The following is a 6355-nucleotide window of genomic DNA, read 5'->3' as shown; positions in this document are numbered from 1 at the left end:
TTTTGAAGTAGAGGGGTCACTAGTTACTGGCACTAGCACACTATACCTTGGCTTCTTATGCATCACATAATCACCCGGAGGGATAGCCTTAGCAAAGGCAGGTTTGGCTAAAACCAACTTAGCCCTTTCAGGATCGTTCCTCATTATAACCTCCCTCTTCTCCTTCAATGTATACATTAGGTCTTCAAAATAAAAGATTAAGAATTTAATTTTCTCCTCAAAGGGAAAAAAACTCGACAGAGGATCATAACCACCATCAAATTGGTGAATAAAATTAAGAGCCTTCTTGTATGCTACCCATTTTTCTTTTCTCAATTCTTGCTCATCTAGATTGAATTCATTTCTAATCAGATCCTCAGGAAAATGGAACTCATGTGGTCTGCCTTTACATACTACTCTCTTTCTGAACATGCCATTGAAGAAATCTTTAGGGTCAGCAAATCTTGATACTGTAGTAGACAACATATATGGTTGAAATAAATCATCAAAGTGTTTCCAACCACCTTTGGTGATTACAAATTGATGAGCCATGGTGATGGTTAGGAAAATGGTCCCTTTTCCCCTATTTGTTAACTCTACCTCCTACACACCCCCAATTTGCCTTAGGATCTTTGCAATTCCTATCTTCAATGGGACTTGATAGGGGATTAAGTATGGAGTTCCTCTGATTCCATAAACTCTAAACACCGAAGAGACAGGGTATAAATATTTATCACCCCAATTGTGCACAATCTTGATACCTTTAGCAAATTCTTTAAGTCTAAGGAATTCTAAAAGAGCCTTAGGGATCCTAGGGTTTTGTTGGCACAAGAGAATCCTAAGTCTAGATGCAAAGCATCTATCAAACTTCAAGTAACTGGCATCCTCTCTATCCCAAGACAAAATTATGCTCCATAATTGCACAAGCATCTCTTCACCATCCTTCTCCTTAACCAGATCCATTTTATTAGCGAAGTAATCAACACCTTTAAACAAAAACATATGCATGAGAAGAGAGTACCACCCAAAAGGTCTATCTACCTTACCATTTTTTATCCTTATCAACCCTGCATGGATTGCATCAGTGAGATAAGGTGCATAATCAAAAGTTACTAACAGAGAGGGGTTTAGAATCTGTGCTATCATTAACATGTAGTGAGTTGGCATGGTTGTTTCAGCATCTTCCCCAAAAATCTGACAAAGTGACCAATACATCGCTTTAGCCCTTAGAGTAAAAAGATTTAGAGAGAAGGGTTCCATGGTACTAGGGCCTACAATAGTTAACCCTCCTATTTTGACAAAAAAATCTTTCAAAGGGCTGCTCCTGAGGTGATCTCTCTGTACATTGTAGACCTATGCAAGTGTTTCAAAATTGATATGCTCCAAGTAATTTGATACCTCACTGAGCTTAAACACCTTCCTAAACTCATCATCATTTATCTCAATTAAAGCTCCCCCAATTACATTTCTAACACATTTAGCAATAGGGTCATAGTTATTTGCAATCTGAGTTAATAAATCTACATCCATAAAAACCCCAAGGACTATGAGCTTTCCCACATCTAACTCTCATATACTGTTCATTGGAGCAGAGGAATGTCTTTTGCTAAATCCCACTGTGAAGAGTCCTAGACCTGATATACCTATTTGCGAATCCCTTAACCAGTTCCCTTTATCATACAAACCATCTCCAATTCTTAAACGTGGGGCCTTGGGCACTAATTCATTAATCTTAGCAGTGACATTTGTAGACATGGTTAATTATTCTAAGAAATCATCACATATAGCTCTATCCTGATAATTTACCTTCCCTATGAAATCTCTTTGAGGTGCCATCTTTGAATTACAACTATTTCAACTTAAACTTCAAACAAACCTTTGAGAATTTAAGCACGCAATGATACCAATTCGAACTGTAACTTTTAAAATGTGTGCAAAACTTACTTGTTGCCTGAAGAAACTCGCTCTGTGAAAAGGTTCCTCTGCAAAACTTTTTGAAATAACATTACAATTGAGTTGATGTGAGGCTTAATACGACAACAAAGTAATGAATTGAAGCATTAATCTGCATGCTTTGGCAATCAATTCACAATTGAATTTGAAAAAAGGCTCCATCGGACCAGAAAGAAATTCTCAATGTCCTGACTTTTTGTTATTTTGCGAAGATTAAAAACCTCGCATCTTTGCCATGCGAAACAATGCCGTCCGTCAGATCCTTTAGAACTTGCACATCTCTTACCTTACTTGGGTCATCTTTCTTAAAATGGGCCCCACCTTCCTTTCACTGCTACGTGAAGGATAAACCTCATGCATCTCTTTCATGTGAAACAACATTGGCCATTGGATCTTCTACCATCTGCTCAATCTTTACCTTTTATGGTGACCGCTAATCCTTTTCACTCACCATATGAAGTCCTCACCGCTAATGTTTTTTGCTGTTTCACGAAGTTTAAAAACCTTGCATCTTCAGACTACGAAACAATGCTCATCATTGGATCTCTCTTGAGATGTGCAACCTTTAACATTATTTATCCTTTGAAGTGGGCCCTCTGCACAGAATCCACTTACCCTATTGATTTCCGGTAGATAGCTCCTATGTGTTAGCCATTTATTCATTCAAGAACTCCATCAGACTCCACATCTGGACTGCCACATGTTTTATTTAACCATGAATTTCATCACCATCACCGCTCAATCAAAGTGGGCCCTTCACCATCCTTAGGAACCATGTGTCCTACCAACAAGTCATCCATTTTTCCCTAGCTATACATCCAGCTATACTGCCACATCATCCACCACATAGTTGTGAGCTCCTTTTTGCCAGTTCGAAAAGAGTAAACTTCATGCTGCTTCTGGCTGCAAAACAACACGAGTCGTCTGATCAGCTCCAAGTTGATCGGTCTTTAATAAATGGGAACTGTCTATCTATCAAGCCTACCATCCTTTCTCTACTTTGCAAAAGATAAACACCATGCTATTTCGTCCAACAAAATAACACGGACCATCAGATCTATCTCAAGATGCACCTTCTTTATTTTCCACGTCACCCTTACGCTGGGCCCACTTCCCTTTCACAACTTCGTGAAAGATAAACCCCTAGCATCTTTCCTTTATGAAACAACATGGGTCATTGGATCAACTGGAAGATATCGTCTTTTAACCTTCATTCTTTAACCCACTAGCCAGGCCCGCCAATCTTTTCACTGTTTCATGAAAGGTAAACTTTGCACATCTCTTTCAAACGAAATAGCACCAACCGTCAGATCATCTTTGAGATGCGCGATTTTTAACCAAGGGATCCACCTGCCTTTCGGGCCTGCCACTCTTTTCATTGCTTCGTGAAGGATAGAGTTTGGGCTATTTTCCTTTGCAAATTCACATGCACCATCAGATCAACTAGAACTTGCATGGTTTTTACAGGGCCCAACAAAGAACTAAAAACTTAGGAAAAGGGCACAAAATAAAACATTAATAGAGACCTGCCTAAGGCAAAAAGTAAAGGGGGGACCTTTTCACGATGGACCAACCCTTCCACTTAAGTGGAAAAAGTAACATAGAAATAGAATGCAGGGATTCCAAGGCATAAAAAAGCATAAATTTCAAAAACCCTAAACCTTGATACTAGCAACTCAGAGGCAAAAAATTGTGCTAAGCACAATTTTGCAAATTTTAATAGACCACGAAACAAAATCACCCAAAAGTCAAAACAGTGATAACACAATGATTCCTCATCAAGTGAATCTAAAGACTCTGAACCTCCAAAAACTTATATTCATAGATGTCAAAAGGATAAAGATTTTTGAAAAATGATGAAGGTTATCATGGCTAGAGAAAAAGAAGACTATTTTCTAGAACTAGCAAAACAAGACGCTAAACTTTCTACTGGTTATGATGCTTAGACTCTCATCACTAAAAAGGAAGAATCACCTATAATAATTGTACACAGACAATTACAATTCTTATGAACTAATATTACAAAACTAAAAAACAAGGGTAAATCCCCAAAACAATGTTCTCTAGAGACAATATGCCCATTTCCATTTGACAAAAACCTATACATGCCTCAATTTCCTTCACGAGTTGACATCCAAAAATTTGACAAATATGATGGTAACTCAGATCCCCAAGACCATATCAAATAATTTTGTACTTTATTTATGGATTTCATGCATGACCAAACATATCTCACGCGCCTTTTCCCGAGAAGTTTGGGAGGGCAAGCTATGGAATGGTTCTCAAGTCTACCTAAGGGAATACAAACTTTTGAAGAATTAATCAAATTGTTTCTACAACAATACTGATAGGGAGGATAGTGCAAGGTGGTTGTCAAGTGGCTAATATGGTTGCTAAGTGATAGTGCCTTACTATTTTCAAGGTGTAGTCACCAAGGATAGAGTGCAAATTAACTCAAAGGCAATCTAACAACTCACTGTGTTCCACCTCCCTATGTCAAACTCTCCTTTGTTACTCAAGGGTTTCAACTCCATAATCACTCTGGAATGGTAATCCAACTACTTACTCACCCAATTGGCATTCAATCCTCTGTCCTTGATCTGCACTCTAACTACACAAGGACTTCTCTTAGTGAGTTATAAGTTTGAGACAAGTTTTGTTTCATTGGGTGTCTCTTTTGGTCTTCTACATTTTGGAGTGTAGAAGCCTTCACAAGTGTTGCAACCTAAGTTTTGGAGTCTTTCACACCAAAAAGGTTAAATTCATAAAAGGGCAACTTATTTCAACTGTTATTGATGAACTTCATGCCCTACATCCTTCATTTTTGTACCCGATTTGTCAAAAACTCAATTTTGAGGCCTAAAATGGGCTACAAGGAATTAGCCCTGTTGTTCACCAAAAGTGATAACCCAAGTATAACTACAAATCTATCTATGAGATAGCCAATCTCAATCAATGAAACACCTCAGGGCTTGGACAACATGATAAGGATATGAATCCTTCTACTCTTCAGGCTCTACAAAACCTAGGCGGGTATACCTTTGATGCATTTAATCAAACCTATTACACACAAGACTGCATCAATCAAAAGCAGATGGATCTGAAAAGGTTCAAAAACCAAGAGATAATTGCAGATGGGCTAGATCCACACTTGCAACTCAATATTTTGAATCATGAGATGGAGGGACACTTCCACATAACATAAAATATAAAAAGATATTCTGATTTTGGATTTTTAAATGGTGTTTTGACAACCTTTAAATATTACAAGAGACCAGTGACTTATCCAAGCCATAGAGTCATGCATAAAACTGGAAGAGAAATCTCAGATGCAAGTTCTTTTCAACATTAAATTTTCATGTATCAATGCCTTACATTAATACAATCCTCCACTCTATCACAAAACCATACTTATATGTAGATATCCAATATGCATTCAAAATCATTAATGTTGGGTTTTAGGATTTAAATCCTTCCTTGAAGAATACCCAAAAGACAACATTACACTTTTAGAGGAATCTAAAAGAGACAACTCAAATTATCCTTGATAATATGAAATTATATGAATCTGAGTACATTTTGGAGAAAATTTCATGGAAACTCACACATGCCTTGCATATGTGTGAACCTGCAAACTGAAACTAAACCTACAGTAAAGACAACACTGAAAACATAGATGAACACACTGTCATTTGCATTGATAAAAGGATGCCATCACTGGAACCTGCAATTTTGGATTTCTCCCTTGGAGCAAATCTCTCAAAAATTGGAACCCCTACAACTGAGAAGAATTGGGAATAAAAAGGAGAGGGAACCAAATCAAATCTGCAACTGAATTGCCAAGTGTCTCCTCTCTAACTGAATTTTGTTCTCATGGAAACTGCTTCCAAAACATCCCATATTTGTCAAAATTAACCCCATAATCGGATTCCTCACTCCGAGAGCTTTCCAAAAACATATAACACTTTATATTTTGGCCAAAATTTAAACCCTCGGCAAATTAATTCCCCAATGTGCTCAATCATTTAAATTTTTCGAATTTTAATATAGTCAGAACTATATTATTTATTCATTTTAAATTTGATTTTTGCCTCCATTTGGTCCTGACACTTTTGCCATGTGGCGGGGTCTGATTGGCTGATGGGGTCTACTGGGCGCCACCTGGGATGACACCTTATCACTGCCACTTGGCCGCCACGTGTACACCACCTCAGTGCCACGTCATCACCACTGGACTGCCACCTGTGCACCAACTGTGTGCCACGTCACTACCACCTCACCAGGACCCGCCTGCTGGACCGCTGACTGTACCCACCACCTGGCTTTTGCAACTTCACAGGGTGTAACTCGCATGCATCTTCCTTTCGTGAAATAGCTCACACCGTTGATCCATCTCGAACTTGCTCACTCGTTAAGCCGACCT

The sequence above is a fragment of the Cryptomeria japonica genome, chromosome 5 (assembly GCF_030272615.1).
Source record: "Cryptomeria japonica chromosome 5, Sugi_1.0, whole genome shotgun sequence".
Lineage (NCBI taxonomy): Eukaryota > Viridiplantae > Streptophyta > Pinopsida > Cupressales > Cupressaceae > Cryptomeria > Cryptomeria japonica.
This window is presented reverse-complemented; position numbering follows the sequence as displayed.